General features: G+C 35.3%; 1 long non-coding RNA gene across 1 annotated transcript in view; it reads right to left on the bottom strand.

Moving 5' to 3' along the window:
- Window positions 1-4,392: 4,392 nt before the first annotated feature.
- The window catches only part of LOC125138202 (uncharacterized), a 61,786-nt gene continuing 47,959 nt past the window's right edge, over window positions 4,393-18,219 (bottom strand). The window contains exon 3 of the long non-coding RNA XR_007137601.1: window positions 4,393-6,586. This is a non-coding gene — a long non-coding RNA (uncharacterized LOC125138202). The remainder of the gene's footprint in view (window positions 6,587-18,219) is intronic.

Raw genomic sequence — 18,219 nt, 5'->3', positions numbered from 1 at the left:
GTCATAGTGATGCATATCTGTTAAGGAATGCAATTAAGCAAGTTTTGAAAAGGAAGGTAAACCCATACATCTAGTCTCTCTCCATTACAGTGGTCTCAGCAGAGTACCCTTGGTTTTTAAATACTTAAACTTCATGGAATGCATGTAACTCTCAATACACTTCTAGCTATGTTTACATAAGAAATTTCATATTCACAAGTGGAAAAAATTACAAACATTTTGAGAAAACAAGGTGCATGGCAAAGTTAAGTTACAATTCAAATGCAATTAGTTAAACATCACAATCACATATCAATATTTTGAAAAGAGCAGCATATGTCAGCAAAAGAGAGAGGCATGCACTGGGGATATTTGTGGCTCTAAGAGCCAGCATCATTCTTGCAAACCATTCTCTGCCCATGTACTTGTCCTATTGGTATTTCCAGGATGCCTTTCAAAGTTAACTTTTGTTTAACCTAGATTCATACAAGACCCCCCAAATTAAAGTATTAAAGAAACTGTGAGAAACAGGTAAATGCAAAAGCATAGTATAATAGAAAAGATGTTACTGTACACAAAAACAACTCTTTAGACTATCCAGTTATCTGGTAATGGGAAACAATTTTTAATCATTTTTTATTTCTAAGCATACTCATACAGGAGTTTTCAGTGTTTCATCTACATTTAGGCAATACATTAGATATTTTACTTAGCTACTAAGGTTTTTAGTAGCTCCAGTGATAATATTTGGGAAGAGTCCTCTTAAACTAAAAGGATACGAAATTAACCTACGTTTATTAATGTTAAAAACATTTATTTCTAAATTTCCTTCCAGGATCCTGAAAGGGGCTCATGTAAGTGAGGGGCTCTGAAGGTTAAGCTTCATTATTTCTTAATAACCTCTGGGATTTGGGAATAATGTTTAGTGTATCATAATCTTTCCCCTTTTTACATAATAGGAAATAAATTCTGAGCTAGCATTTTGGCACAAATATCTGATTTTCAGGAAAATATAACTAGTTGATAGTAAGCAGATAATTTCTGTTCTAAGACAAACTATGAAGAAAAAAAAAATCAAGTGAATGGGAGGAAAAAGCTTCAAGCAATCATAGCCAAAACTTCTTTAGTTGTTACTTGATGAACTAAGTCTCTACCAATCCTCTTTTTATTTAGACTCATTTTCTATTACTAAATGTATCAGTGCTTGGATTCTCAGTTTAATCAAACCCATTGCACTTACAAGGGACAATTACAAGGCGATTTTATTTTTATTTCCCATTGTCCTTAAAATATACTGTGTGGAGTTATTTGCGTCCCTGCTCCTGGATCAAGACTCAGGAAGATTCTATGACATTTCTCATTATTCTGTGCTGATATATGAGTTCTCTCATTCATTTGCGTCATAAATTAAAATGCCTAGTCCCGTGTAAAATAACAACTTCAAAGGTGAGTTCCAGTTTATTTTCTCCTTCCTCACTTAGCTCCTCTGCTCCTTTTCCCCTCTCACCATGGGTATTTTCTGACCTTTTCCAAAATTTGAGGATGAGGAGCTCATCCTCAGTGGAATTGATAAGGGGAGCAGAAACAATCTCAACTGACTTATAGTAATCTGATGACCTAATCATGACTCTTTCACTCTGGTCCCTGAGATTTTCTCAACTGCATTTCCCCAAAGAAATGAATCTCTCTGTCACTTGGTCACTTACTCTTCTCTTGTTCTTATGCACCCCTCAACCTCTTTTTTTTAATCTCTGGGTTTTTTGTCCTTCAAAGAAGCCATATCAAACAAGATCTAAGACCTGATGCTGGATTTACAACCTGGTCCATGGGCAACAATCATACAATCATACATTTTTTTTTAATTTTATTTATTTTGTATTATTTTTTAAGTTTTTTAGTAAAGCATAGTTGATATACAATGTTGTGCCAATTTCTGCTATACAGCAAAGTGACCCAGTCATTCATATACACACACACACACACACACACACACACACATGTCCTTTCTTATATTATCTTCTTCAGTCCAACAGACTATGCCTCCTCACCACTGTTCCTCTTTCTGTTCTGCTTCAAAGTAGGAAGCCAGCCTGCCTTTGCCCTATCTATTTCCTAGGCAAAAGTCAGAAACCAGACCTGTATCCCCAAACTTCAAGGGCACTTTTTTTTTTTTGTCTTTTCAGGGCTGCACCCATGGCATATGAAAGTTCCCAGAGTAGGCCTATGCCACAGCCACAGCAATACAGGATCCGAGCTACATCTCAACCTACATCAAGCTCATGGCAACACCGGATCCTTAACCCACTGAGCAGAGCCAGGGATCCAACGTACGTCCTCATGGATACTACTCAGGTTTGTTACTGCTGAGCCACAATGGGAACTCCCAACAGCACGTTCAAAATTCTCCAGAATTTGTCCCTCTTATGGGGTTGTTGTGGGTAGGTCTCATGAACAAAAAAGCTACTCACCACAAATCAAAAATTCTCTTCAATATATCTTCAATGTTGGTAAATGGTTTTATAAGTTACATGTCTTATTTGCTGCCAACTTCTTTGAAATATATTTATCCTGAACTGAAAACACTTGAAATCTGTTATCCTAGTACTTTATTCAGAACATCCATAAGAAATGAAGACATAGAACACCTTTTGCAAATCCAGATATTTTTCAGCACATCATCTTTTATTCTTTGTATGGTAAGTAAATAAAATTTAGTATTTTTTTTTTCCATTTTAGGGCTGCACCTGTGGCATATGGGGGTTCCCAGGCTAGGGGTCTAATTGGAGCTATAGCTGCCAGCTTACACCACAGCCACGGCAATGTCAGATCCAAGCTGTGTCTGCGACCTATACTACAGCCATGGCAACGCTGGATCCTTATCTCACTGAGTGAGGCCAGCGGTGGAACACACAACCTCATGGTTCCTAGCTGGATTTGTTTCTGCTGCACCATGACGGGAACTCCAGATTTAGTATTTGTAGTAGTTCTTCCTCTGTTTATATCATGGTACACTGGGTTGTCCATTTAAAAGGGCACTGAATGTTTTGTTTTGTAATGTTCTTAATTATTTTTCTTTACTAATGTTAATCATAGTTCTATAGATATGTGAGACTAGTGTCTTTATTATACAAGATATATGCCATTGTCATTTATCCTTAATCTGGAACAAAAAGGCAAAAATGCCTCAGGGAAGATACTGGTCATATAACTGATAAGGGACATGTAAGATTCAAATATCTTATCCAGTTTTATTTGGGTTTTTCCTGTTATAATGAAGTTAATAATATTTGGCTTACTATAAAACAGAAGTGTAACTTGGGGACAGTTTTGTAAAATATTTTGAATAATATGGGATCTTAATAACGTGTATGTATATATATGTATACACCTATATATATAAAGTGTGTATACATACATACTGAAGACCTCTTTCTAGAAATCACACAGCAGAAGAATCAAGAAGCTAAAAGAAAAGAAATTGACAAATGTTAATCTAAAAAAATTAATAGTAGAGGGTAAGGAAAAAAGACTGGGTTACACGTAACATGAGAAGATAATTTTTACCCCTCAAAATTTACTTCTCTATATCAGAAACTAGATAAAGTTACTTTGTATATTATTTGTTGACTTATTCTCCTTTTGTAGGTAAACACTGAATTTTTTTTTTTTTTTTTTGCTTTTTAGGGCTGCACCTGGGGCATATGGAGGTTCCCAGGCTAGGAGCTGAATCGGAGCTGTAGCCACTGGCCTATGCCACATCCACAGCAACACCAGATCCGAGCCACATCTGCAACCTAACCACAGCTTACGGCAACACTGGATCCTTAACCCACTGAACAAGGCCAGGGATTGAACCTGTGTCCTCGTGGATTCTAGTCAGATTCATTTCTTCTAAGCCACAATGGGAACTCCTAAACATTGAAATTTAAGTAGTTGCATGAGTGTAAATTAGAAATGGTTTACAATTTTATAAAAGTATCCCAGAAGAAAAAAAAAGTTCATTTATAGAACAGTGATTATTTTATTCATGTACATTCTATCCAGTATGTTAAACATAGAATAGATCAATTTCACTTTTTAAATATCAATTATTTATTTTTGTTACATTTAGAACAGCTGAGAGTTTTAGTAATAGAACTATCTTGGGAATTTCTGCTTTCAAATGAATCTCTTGGCAATAAAATTAAAAAAAAAAAGTAATTCAGGAGTTCCCATTGTGGATAAGCAGGTTAAGGACCCAATGTCTTTGTAAGGATGCAGGTTCAATCCCTGGCCTCCCTCAGTAGCTTAAGGATGCAGCATTGCCATTGCTGTGGCATAGGTCACAGATGTAGCTTGGATTTCATGTTAAACTGGCTGTGATATAGCTGCAGTTCCAATTCAATTCGACCCCCAGCCTGGGAACTTTCATATGTTGTAAGTTCAGCCAGAGGAAAAGAAAAAGAAAAACAACAATAGTAATAATTCAGATTCAGAGCCTGGATATTACTAGTTTTAGAATTTGCTGCCTGTTTATAAAGGTGTTTTATTCTGACTCTAATGTAGAGATTTAATATAGTTAAAAACCTTCTGGTGGCATTAGGTCTGTGCTAATGAGTCCCACCTTGCCTGAGTCATGTCTATAGTGTGCTTAAGGAATTGTTGTATTTTTTTTTTAAGTTTTTTCAACCCTAGTGTCTGCTGTGCTGTTTGAGAAATAAAAATCTTTAACAAAATCGAGAAAATCAAGTTTGGGACCTGCTTAGCTCTTCAATGAGCACATTTCCTGAATTTCACTTTAGTCCTTGTGTGCATATAACACAGTCCAGAAATGCAAGTGATATACTTGCTGGTTTAATTGAGGCATTACCCTCAGTGCAATGCTATGTAGAATTATAATAATGTAACTTAATGAGTTTTGTATTGGCATTTGGATTAGTATAACTAATAAATCCCAGTCCACTTACTTTCCAAGATCACCACTTAATTTTTTAATTCACTGGCTTTACAGAATTTACAATTGCAGTGATATTTGAAATATAAGGAGAAAGTTAAAGGATTCTGACTCTGAGTTTCAAGTATGAAATGTAGATGTACAGATTCTTAATTTGGGAATAGTTTAAATTTTTTTTTTCATTTTATAGGTAAGAAAATTGGGGTTGTGCTGATAGAGCCAACAGGTGATTGGTGTTAGGATAGCCAGTTGTGAGTGAGCATCACTGGAACACAAACATTTCAACTGCCACTAATCTAGAGCTCCGCCAATAACACTGAATCCAAGCATGAAGAGATAAGAAAGAAATCAGCTTCCCAATCTTCCATCATCTGAAATTTACTTAAAACAAGCATAAACTAATAAGTTACACTGCCTTAGGCATGCTCCTTTCATTCTTATTCATAAAAATATTTCACACATAGTAAATGTTTGATAAATATTTGTTGAAATTGGATCTATTCAAGGATAAATATAGTGTAACACATCTTTTCAGGGTTTTACCATATTAATATCAATTCATGAATTTCACTAGCTCTGATGTTCTACTTACTTAGTAGCAGTATCTGCCCTTTATCTAAAAACTCTGTTAATTCTGAGGGATCTCAAAGCAGGTGCTTAAAAAAATGTCATCTTGTGTTGTTTTGCTCAGAATCTATGAGCCTATTTATATCTCCGCTCTCTTCACCTATGGCTTGAATACTGTTCCTTCGGGCAGTGATATCCTATAATAGTGGCCTCCTTGCCCTACCAGAGGCCAAAGGTGTTCTGTGACTAGGGATAGATGTGGGGAGAATGACTCTCCACATTTCTGTGACTCTTCTTGATGCCTGATGAAACACTTCTGGACACACCAGGTAGTAAATGGGAAAGCTAATATTTAAAGTTTGGCTCCAGGCTCTGAGCCTCTCCCCTAAACTGGAATGTGGCAATGATGTTCCATCCTCTACATTATCCTCCACTTTCTGAGGATCACACACCAAAATATCTTTCTTCTGTCTTCAGCCAAACAATATTTGCACTTAAATTTATTGAATAGGTTGTTTGTAGGGGAATAGATAAGGAAAGGGCTTCGTCTAGCTTCACTTTCTAGAAGTTGTGCTCCAAATTCCAACCCAACTCATTGCAAATAAATTAGCAAGATTTTCCAATCTATGATATATATTTTACATTTATCCCTTGCATTTTATACTTATTGATCTAAGACATTACAGGCTTGCTTTGAAAAGCAATATAGCACTATCCAATTTTTCATTATTCTATATAGAACATTTTTTGTGATGCTGCTGCACTGTAAACAACTCAAAAAATCTCAGCGGCTTAAAACCCTATTTCTTACTATGGGCTTGTAGGTCAGTTGTGGCACTGCTGGGTTCTGCTGGGCTCAGATGGGGTCAGCTGGGCTTGGATCCAGGCTGCATGTTGTACTCAGGTGTGCTCAATGTTTCTTCTCATTCCAGGACTAGTGACTCATGGCAGGTGGCAAAGGTATAAGCAGCAAGAAAAAACATTCAAGTTTATTCAGAGCTTCTGCTGCGTCAAATTCATTAACATCCCATTAACCAAAGCAAGTCACATGGCTCAACTCAAAGTTAGCAGAATAAGGATGGAGATTCCTGTACTCTTCTGGGAGGCCTGCAGAGTTATGACAGAACAGATTTAGATGGAATGCTATTACAGAGAGGAGGTTGAAAAATAGAACAATAATCTATTTTGCCACAATTGTAAAATAATGAAATATTTTCATTGAATAATGAAAGCAACAATGGTGACAGTAATGATAATGACAGTACAGGCAAGTTTTCTTTCCCCTAGTTTTTAACATTTAGCTATATTTACCCTGAGATTTTTATCCTTAATATTAATGACTTAATACATTGGTCTTATGGGAATGCTTTATTTTATCCCATGAATAATTAAAGAACATTTGGGGGAAGAAAGAACTTTCTCCCAAGCAAAAAGAGAAGTGCTTAGGAACTGATGTGGCACTGTCAAAGGACATAGGACCTTGAGAGCACTTTGAGGATATGACTTCCAACTTAACACCTTGCCTGGCTTCAATCTTATTCTTGAATATTAGGGAAAGGAGACTGTGATGTCAAACATATACATTTAGAATGTCCTTAAAAAATAAAAATAAAAACAGGAGACTAGAGTACTTTGTTGCTTAGGTAAAAGGAGTACGTCATGTCTTGGATGAAGATTTCTTGTTCTCACTTTGCAGGCATCCCCAAAGCCCAGCAGATTGAGAATGAAACAAGAACATTCACTATGTGAACTAGAAACAGGAGAGGATATTCTGGTTCATCAAGCATGGATAACAGCAGGAAATCTCCAGTTTTGGTCTGTGGGGACTTGGTGAGACAGACCAAAGTAGGAGGAAAATGGTAGACCCATGGTAAGTGACAAAGACTAGTTCTAGCACATACACAGACATTCGTTGAGGATAAAATTCAGGGGAGAAATTTTACTCCTACTGCAGGATGTTTTCATCCAAGGTAGTGTGTTTGAAGAAATTACAACTTATGTTGGTTTTGCCATTATTTAGTATGATTATTATCCATAAATCACTGTTTTACCTTCACTGATGTGACAGAATAGTGAACTCGACAATTCTTTTGTTCATGGAAGGAATATGGTTACAGAGCTCATTTCCGTTTGCTTAGACTAAGAAAACAAAATTGGATCTACTTTAAGGAAAAAAGATGAATGATAGCTTATTGGATCAATAGAAAAAAATTGTTGCCATTTGGTTAAGAATATGCCCAAGGGTCAAAAATTTTCTTGACACATCTAAGTTTTTTAAGTTCCATAATATGCTATATAAGTGCTAGAAATTGTTTATTTCTATCTAGTTAGAGGAAAATAAAAGTTACTTCATTGGTACCAAAGAATTGTATTCCAATACTTTTCATTACTTGAGGGACATTCCACAGAGTGTGAAATTCTCAGTAAAATTGTAAACTCATTGAATTGTCTCACACTGAGTTGAATATCAATAAAACTACAATTTCATTGGCAACTGCTGGACAGCAAAAATGGGAATCTCATTGATTTACATTATCATAGTTTAATATCTTTTAACAATGTCTCAGGTTCACTCTACAAATAACTTTCCTCTATCTTTAAACTTACACTTTCTGTAGGACTTTCTTTCTTAGGAATTGCATATATCCCCATGCTTTAGGCATCAGTAAATCCTGAAAGTGCATCTCTAGATCTACATTTCAGCCTCTTTAACAATTTGCCTTGGATATCCTACAAGGAACCAAAACTTGGCAGAGTTCATTTCCTTTCCGCAATCCATTCATTTCCTTTCCTCAATATTTCGCCAAACATGCTATTCCTCTTGACTTTTTCATTTCTGTAAATAGGTCTGGTGTATTAAACTTGGAGCTATTATCCTTCTCTCACTTCTTTATATTTAATCAATGCAAATTCTATGTCTACAATTCATCAATATTTTATTCCTGCATTTCCATTTTTAGTCCATTTCTTTTACTGCAGAGACTCCTAATTCTTAAATTCTTTGAAAAACCTTTCCAAATATAATTCTCAAGGTCATTTCTCTTGCCTTCTTAATTCACCTATAATATCTCACTACTGATTATTCCCCCTGTTATTCCAAAGTTTCTTTTGGGGGTCCACTTCAAATACCATTAACTCCATTATGATTTTTTCTAGTATCATAGCGATGTATAGTTTTTTGGTCATGTGAATTTCCTTGTAAATTTTACTCCTCAAATATTGTCACCTGAGGTTAATCCTTTTTGAAATGTAATCAGTTTTGTATTTGTTCTTCCATTTTCTTCCACCAGGCACAAAATTGAGTGTCGTCTTATGCTGAAGATGGTGAGTTACTCATCTTTCTATCCCAGACTGTAATTTGCACATAAAAGATGAACAGTAAGTTCTGACTAAATTTAATCAGCATCTCAACTCAGGCTCTGTGAATTCACAATTTATTTTCTAGCAAAAACAAGTATCATATTTTTCTTCCAATGGTTTTGCAATTGAAGAATTACCTAAAGTCACATCGATATCTGAGAACAAAAATGCTCACAAATAACTATTGATATTCTTTTGCTTTGATTTATTGGAAGGCATTATTTTTTTTCACCCTAAACCAGGAAGATTTTAAATCTTATTAGAATAAAGTGCTTGTTTAAAATATTGTCCTCACTCAAGAACTGGAATATTGGGCCAGAAATTCTTGTCATTGGCAGAGTTGGTGTAAGTGTCTTACATTGAGGAGATGTGTTTACAAATTAATTGATTATGGTGGCTACTGATACTGAAAATGGTGTATTTTAGGTAAAATTGAGTCATTCCAGTTTGTCTTCAAATTCAGTAAAACCTTAATTTGCAAAAAAAGGGAGATATATAATTTATATGGCCAATAATTCTTTAGCTAAGTACCTCCCACATTTGCTGTTTTCTAATTCTCTTTATTATGCAGTCTAAACCAACTCGCACTTTCTCCCCTGATAGCTAAAGTTGAGCATGTGTTAAATCTTGCAAGCATATTTGCTATGAAAATAAAAATAAGTACAGTTCATTTGAGATGATATCCTTTATTTTCTGGCTATTTTTTGAATTGCATGTTTCTAATAGTACATGCTTATGTCTCATGAATTGACATTAAATAAACCCTGAAGCTCTGGTGCTAAAATAGACAATTCAGCAATTAAAGAGACAGAAAATGGAGAGAGTATATTTACTTTAACACTGCCTCCATTATTCTAAACCTCCTAACAACAGTAATAAAATATTTTAGCAAGAGTTTCCAGATGCAATAGGAATTTAATTTTCTTCTCAGAAAAGGGAACTTGTTCATAACTCACTGGAGAAGCCTGGGCTTATAAGTTATTCATTTCTTCTTATTGTGATAAAATTGAGTCAAAGAGTAATTTATTTTCTCTTTCAATGTGGTAGATATACATAAAGCTAAGTAATTGGAATAAAAATTAATATATGTGAGTTACATATTATTACTTTGGGAGCTATAAAGTCTTGGTGGTTTCAATAGTATAGATCAGAATCTCTCTCTGTTTGCAACTTCACCCATGGACATTTGTGAGTGGCCAGTGTGTGTGCAGGTAGGCTAGGTAACAGGAAGTATTGTTTATCCATGCTACATTCACACCAGCCAAAACACTGCACACGTGTGGGATGTGCTTTTCCAGGGAATTACCCAACATCTTTGCTTTACTGTGCATAAGCCATTTAGTGGTGCCTACTGCAGGAGGTTTGGAAGGTATTGGTCGCATTGTCCTTAAAGAGCTGTATTTACCCACTGTTCAGTTTCAGTCACAAAACTGTAGTATATATATGGGAAATATTTCCATATAGCTATTTCCATTGACACTAAGTTTAGTGTGAGTGGTATTGCTGCATATGTAGAGTTTATGTTCTTAAAAATATTCTTTTTCTTATTATGCGAGTCATTTAGGAATTTATAAACTAGGGAATTTTTACCAATACACAGGAAAAAACACTTCTCATCCCATTATTTTATTCCTTTTACTTTGCATTCAATCTTACATTTCAATATGTGTATATATACACATATATGCATATACATGTATATGCATGTATTTGAATCTTGCATTTTTCATGTTATGTTGTCACTGGAAATTTCCTATGTCATTAATTTTGAAAAAGCACTACATTAATGGCTCCTTAACATCCAAGGTTAGATATACTCCAATTCATCTATCCATTCTCCTATTATAAATCACTGATTTTTTTTCCTCTTAATTAATGTCATAGATTCAATTCCAATGAATTAATTTCTAAGGAAGGTTAATTTTACATAAACTATAGTGAACCATCTTCTTTCAGAGTTCCTTATATTTTACCTAGCTTGTACGTTTCATAGCAAAGATACCCCCTGTTTTATTTAAAATATATTAAACTATCCTTATAATATGTTACATATGAAATCACTTGCTTCTTTTAAAACCATAGGTTATTTTCTCTCTTTCCCCAGTCTTTATTTGGCTGTGTTTTTCTGAATGTGCTTAGTACTAAACCATTATACTAAGTGAAGTCAGACAGTCAAAGACAAACCCTATATCATATCATTTATATGTAGAATCTAGAAAAGGGATATGAATGAACTTATTTGCACAACAGATGCAGACTCACAGAGACTCACTCACTTTGCAAAACTTATGGTTACCAAAGTGGATAGGTCAGGAGGTGGGAGGGATGGACTGGGGGTTTGGGGATGGACTCAGGGTTTGGCATGTGCACACTGAGGTATGTGGAGTGACTGGCCAATGGGGACCTGCTATATAGCACAGAGAACTCTACCCAATATTCTGTGATAATCTATACGGGAAAAGAATCTGAAAGAGAATGGATATGTGTATACATATGACAATCACTTTGTTGTACAGCAGAAATTATTACAACCTTGTAAATCAACTATACTTCAATAAAACTTTAAAAAATAAAGGATATTGGAGTTCCCGTCGTGGCGCAGTGGTTAACGAATCCGACTAGGAACCATGAGGTTGCGGGTTCGGTCCCTGCCCTTGCTCAGTGGGTTAAGGATCCGGCGTTGCCGTGAGCTGTGGTGTAGGTTGCAGACGCGGCTCGGATCCCGCGTTGCCGTGGCTCTGGCGTAGGCCGGTGGCTACAGCTCCGATTTAACCCCTAGCCTGGGAACCTCCATATGCCGCGGGAGCGGCCCAAGAAATAGCAACAACAACAACAACAACAACAAAAAGACAAAAAAATAAAATAAAGGATATTAAGACATAAAAAAACTTTTTTCCAGGCCTGTGTAACACTCCACTATCTAGGTTGATATCCTACATCTCCCCCTCACACTTGGAGCAGCACACGGGATGCAATACACATTCTTCTTCCTTGCCTTTCTCACTTGAGGAACTCATTTATTCTGAAGACTTCAATAACCAATGCCATGTGACTTGAACTTATTTTGTATACACATATATTATCTCTCACTTACTATGGGGAAAGACTCTTGAATCATAGAACACACCAAAGGATGTTTCCCATATTCCATATACTTAATACTATGGTATTAGCACTACAATGACTGTTAAAAACAATGCTCATTGGCTCTCCACTATATAGGCCAAGTATTGTGCAAAGCACTTATTTTATATTCATTTGAATTAAACTTCAGAAAAAATTCCATGAGGTGGGTATTCTTATTCTAATTTCACATATAAATAGTATGAATTTTCAGGATGCTAAGTATTTTGCCATGGTCTGCATGACCCTAAAGAACAGATATAACCTATCACACTATTCAGTCTCATCATGAACCATTCATCATTAATGCACACAGAGAGCATTACCATCCGTCAAATAGCTTCTTTGTAAGGCAGTTATTTTTATCTTAATAACTAATCCAAAATTCAAAATAGAGCTTTACCATGGTCCTGAGAGGAAGCAATTCAGGGGTTGAACCCGAAATGTGAGATAGTAGATAGTTCCCTCCCTAAACCTACATAGTTCCTTAATCCCTTACCTGAGTGCATCTCTTTCTAACTTGTAAAGCTTGTTTTTGTTGTCCCATCCTATCCCTTTTTGCCTTCCTCAGCCAGTGAGGTCTGGATAGTGGATGTAGGATTGGGTATACAGGATTCGTTGGTGAATAATAACTCAGTACAGCCACAGATTTGTAGGCTTGTAAAACTGTGAGCTCAGCACTGTTGGTAATATAAATTCAAATGTTTTCTGTCTTGGGCCATGTAGCTCCCCATTCATGTTCCTTTGTTTACTTCTTATGGCTTCAGGATGCCTTTCTCTTTCTTCTGCCATTTCTGTAGTTGCTTTTTTTCTAAGATTTCTCTCCTCAACAATATGCTCTCACAGTTATTCTCCTGATTGAGGAAGAACCTCATGGCTTTTTTCAAGTTTTTATTCTAGTCAGGTTTCCTTTCCTGTTAGAGACAAAGAAATGGCATAAATTTAATTTAAAAAGAAAAGATGTGACCAAAATTCTCCCATAGGAATAAGGAAGCCCTAAGTTACAGTCCCAAGGCGGTGTGGACCAGTTGTTGAAACTAGGCGTTTAGTAAGGAACTGGATTTCACTCTCAGTTCTGTCACATGGCCAAGTGGTTTAACCTTTCAGAAGCTCAATTCCCTCATGTTTAAAATGGGAAAGCTGTAAAATTCAGCTGTATTTTATAGCTTAGTCTGCAATTAATGTCTTCTTTGTTTTGTAGTGATGAACAAAAAAAGGAAAGAAGAAAAGAAGGGAACACAGATAGCAAGCAGCAAGTGAATGGAATACTGCACATCTACCTAGCCAGCAAGGGGCGCTCTCAGGAGCCTATACCAGGTCAGTAACTGCTTCAGTTAATAAATATGTGCAGTTTGATTGATTTCTAGTTTATTAACCAAAGGTAGTTGTTGCATCTTAAACTAAAAAGTGTATTACAAGTATCATTAACCTTGTCAAATTGCTAAATTTGAAAAATGCTAGTACAATTTTCACTTCAAAAATCACATTATTTCCTTGAACCTTCCCCACATTCTTTCTCTTCATTGCCAGTTGCTGAATTGCATATTACCTTTTTAATTCTGCATCTTTGTTTCATAGCATACCCTCATTTGCATTTCTAAAATCAGATGTTCCTTTCATATAACACAGTATCCTAATTAAAATATTAAAAGATGCTTTTTGAATGAAGAGAATTTACATTGCCATAAAAAATGCTCATAGTGATGCAGGATGTTTCCTTTTTATATTTCAATGACACTTTCTCTCTAAATTATTTCTAGTTATGGAGTTAACTCTCTCAGGCTTTAGGGTAGATTAACACCGTGAAAGAGGAATAGACAGCAGAAAGAATCGTGGCAAAAAGAAAATGTTGACTTCATAGTAAAATTCTGAAAAAAAAAATTAATGTACTTACTTCGTAATTAACTCCCCCCAAGGTGTCTTGTTTTCTTGATTGATTGTTTCATTTGGCCTCCATGTGCAGAGTAGAGCTAATCACATTTTTGGTTCACAGCTCATTGTTCTTCTGAGTTTGTGGAAATCAAGTCTCTTTTTTCATTTGACTTTGCTTCCTTCCCTGATTTCCATTCTTACCTCACTCACACTTGCTGAGATGTTTGAAACTTTTCATTTTTCTTTTAAATATCTATGTGTTTATATGTATTTTAGGTTAACTAAAATGATACGGCATTCTGTTTCCTACTCTCCTTACTCAATACCATGATTTAGGGGACTGAATGATATTGCTAAATGTTTCTCTAATTTGTTGCTTTTTAGCAACATTCCATTCATTGTTCTCATCATTACTTTGGGGATAGACATCTTAGTTGTCCTCAACTTCCTTTACCCATATGCAATACCATTATAAACATTCTAGCAGAATCATGGATGAACCTGGAGTTCAAGCTCCAGGTCACAGAATGTTCATACCTTTAATTTTCTAAAACTTTCCATGTGGCTTTACAGAATGGCCACACTCTAGAAGCCTTTATTCACTCTAGAAGCTGTATTTTCCCCCACTTTTTCAGAAGCAGGTACTGTCATCTCCCTCTTTAACTTTTGTATTCTAATGGGAATGAATGATAGCTCATCAGTTTATTTCCAAGTCCAAGCATAGTCCAAAGGAGATGAAAACCAATTACCCTAAAACTGAGTTCCCTAATCAAGTTTATGATTTATCTCTCTATCCAAAAGTGTATTCACTTTTTTGTCCCCTCTGACCACAATTCTATGCTAACTGAACACTAATGAATCAGAGGCAAATGACTTAAATTGCTGCTGTTAATAACATCATTAATGTATTAAAATTGCTGTTATAGCTATATTATCATACAAACTTAGGTTTCTCCAGGGTAAGGTGAGAAAGTCCCAAGTCATTCAAAGTCACTCAAAATCCTTAGCCATGGACCACCTGGCCAGAGAATTGTAAACCAGAGACATCCTGACTCCCAACACTATGAGTAAGAAATGTTGCCAAAATGTCACAAAACAGTGATTGATGCCATCTTCTTTGTTCTGCCCCTTTAAAAAGCCTTTAACTCAGAGACCAGGTTGGAATGTATCTGAGGTTTGTCTCCCTCTCCCTTGCTTGGCACTGGCAATGAACTGTGTACTTTCCTTCCCCATAACCCCGTGTCAGGAGATTGGCTTTGCTGCAGGTTGGGTGGGCGGACCCAAATTCATTTGATAACAGAGATTGCACAGCTGTAATCTGTACTCCTCTACCTACAAACCAGGTGACCTCAGGTGAGTTTTTGAATCTCTATGTCCTTCTGATCTTCACTGATAAAGGAAGAAAACACACTAGCACAGAATTCATATTGGTGCTGTGAAATTTATATGAGCAAAGAAAAGCATTCAGAACCACATCAGGTTCATCATAAACCCTATTTAAATGTCACTCTCATTGTTAGTTTATTTATAAAAATGTAAAGTCCATGAAGGCAAGTTGCTGTTTATTTATCTACTGTTCTAACCAGAGTGCCTAGAATGGTTCATTTACATAATGAAATACATTGGTGATGTTGGAATTTTATTATATTCTTGAAATTCACTGAACTTAGTCATATTGCATCATTTTTAATACATTAAGGGATTCAATTTTTAAATTTTTTCTGTTTTACCCATGGTATAAATCTAGAAAATCACTCACAAAAGACTATGTAGAAAAAGAGAAAAACATAAAACAAATCCTCCATTTCACCCTCTCATGGTAATCAGCCCTCCTCTGCCTGGGAACCCTGGTCACAGTTCTTCCCCAAAGATATTTCATAGACTAAACCCTAAATTTTCAGAGCTTTCTTCCTAAATCTACAGCATTTCTAGTTTTGGGATATGAGAGAGTATTAGAAGCTTAGGCTAATTTTTCAATTTTTATTAACTTATGAAATTTGGAGTTGACCAAATGCTGAGAGGAATCACCAGTTCATTAAGTAAAAGACTTAAAAGTCAAAAAAAAAAAACCCCAAAAAACATATTGACTAGACTAAAACAGTAAAAATTCAATTCAGTGTAAATTTAAATGTAAGGTATTATAGTTACAATCAACTTTTCTACTGTCAATCAGTGGAATATGAAAGGATTGTATGTGCTTTATGTTAAATTATTGGGAATATTTAATTGATCAATTGGTCTCTTATAAGATAATGCAATATGGTATCTAAAAAAATAGTTGGGAGATATCTGCTTCTGATAGACTAGATATTCTGCTAGAACTTCCTGTATCAGAAAACTAGGTCCAGAACAAAATGGGTGTTTGATTCAGTGATGAAGTACAAGTGAAAGGGCAGTTTCCATGAACATTACAAATTCAAATTCTTCCTCCTTCTCTTCCTCTGTATCATCATAATCTATAAACTTGTGTCTGAGCCGCAACATTGAGTAGTGAAATGTGTGAAGAAATGAGGTTTGGGAATGGATGCCAAAAGCAGTTCTGCATTGGAGCAATGGTCCTTAGGATTTTGAGATGAGTTCCCAGCATTCATATTGATCTAAGCCCTTAAGTGGAATTGAAGAGCTTGAGAGCAGAGGCAAATTTTATCTCCTAGAAGGAAAAAATCTTCTCTAGAATAAAGCATTGCTAATTTGGTTCATAAGATTTCTACAATTAATATCAAAAGGGGCTCAATGAAATAACCAAGCATGCAGGAAGGGAAGTTGCAAGTACATGTTAGCTGAAATGATTAACAAGGTTAGACTTCACCTCCATTCCAGACTGTAGATATTAGAACTCTTAGAGATAGGCTATAGAATAGGTAAGAATAAAATTTTTAAAAACAGGTGAAATAAAATATATGAATAAATGACTATTAAAGATGACGGCATATTTAAAAAAAACAAATAGAACTGTCAGAAGTAAAAATATGATTGCTTAAAAAAAAGTTTTTAAGTGCATAGATTTACAGGGATCCTACTTAATTGAATAGAGAACATTTAAGAGTATATATATATATATATTCCAGTGATTTATTTAGAATTAAGCGCAGATAAAGTAGCCTATGGAAAATACCATAGACAGATTAGAAAAGGACTGAGAACTAAATCACCTTCCTAAAAAAAGAATGGAGAGAGAAGAGAGGCAATACTTTAGAGAATAATGACTAGAAATTTTCAAAACTGATAAAGCACATGAATGCATAGATATAAAAAACATTGAAAAAGAAGTTTTGTTTATAAAATTATGGTATAGGAAGTAAGTTATGAGATCTTTGCAGTGTGAAATAAACAATGAAAATGACAAAGATATTACTCAAGAACTCTTTCTATCTTACCTATCACTGTATTCCTAGAAAATAATAAATCATTGTGCACATAGTAGGTTAATAAATATTTGTTCCGCATATGAGTAATGATCATGAAAGTGTATATCCTCCTTTTGCAATTAACATAATAGCACGAGTATTTCTGCAAGTTATAGTATTTACTTTTAAGTATTTTTATGTGCTTCACCATCTGTTCATTGCATAAAAATAAATTTCAAGATTGTTGGACGCTTTGACTTATGTTTATCACCACCATAAACCAAGGTTCTTAGCAGTGCAATCTCCCTCATCAATTCCTACTATATTTTGCTTCCTTTCACTTCTATAAACCACAACTAAATCTTTGTTAAAAAAAAAAAAAAAGACGAGCAAAATCCTAATTCAAATACTAATGAGCATGCAAAGCTAATGAGAAAAATCCTAAAACTTCCTCTGTGGTTCTTTATTCCTGTTAAATTATTTTTTTAATGTAATGACATCACAGTAAGCATGAAAGGCTTCTTCTTTCTTTTTTAAAAACTTTTTTTTTATGGCCTCTGTTGTTCTAGTTAAATTTAAAATTCACTTTCTGGGAATTCCCATCATGGCTCAGGAAGTGACCAACCCAACTAGTATCTGTGAGGATGAGGGTTCGATGCCTGGCCTCACTCAGTGGGTTAAGGATCAGATGTTGCTGTATCTGGCTCAGATCCTGTGTTGCCGTGGCTGTGGTGTAGGCTGGCAGCTGTAGTTCTGATTTGACCCCTAGCCTGGGAACTTCCATATGCTACAGGTGTGGCCCTTAAAAAAAAAAAAAATCGCTTTCTGACTCTAATCACTACACTTTACATAAAAGCATTGAATAGGACATGAAGAAATTTTCTGTCCTTTAACTTGTTATTTAAATGTCTGGTGATTCATTCATTCACTTTTGGGCAAGGTACTGAGGCCCAGTTGAGTGGGATAAGCAGCCAACATAAACCAAAATCTATTACACACTTCAAAATTACAGCTATCAACAAAAATATGTAAAGTATG

The sequence above is a fragment of the Phacochoerus africanus genome, chromosome 10 (assembly GCF_016906955.1).
Source record: "Phacochoerus africanus isolate WHEZ1 chromosome 10, ROS_Pafr_v1, whole genome shotgun sequence".
NCBI lineage: Eukaryota > Metazoa > Chordata > Mammalia > Artiodactyla > Suidae > Phacochoerus > Phacochoerus africanus.
The sequence above is the reverse complement of the archived record's forward strand: the minus strand, read 5'-3'. Positions and strand labels throughout refer to the sequence as shown.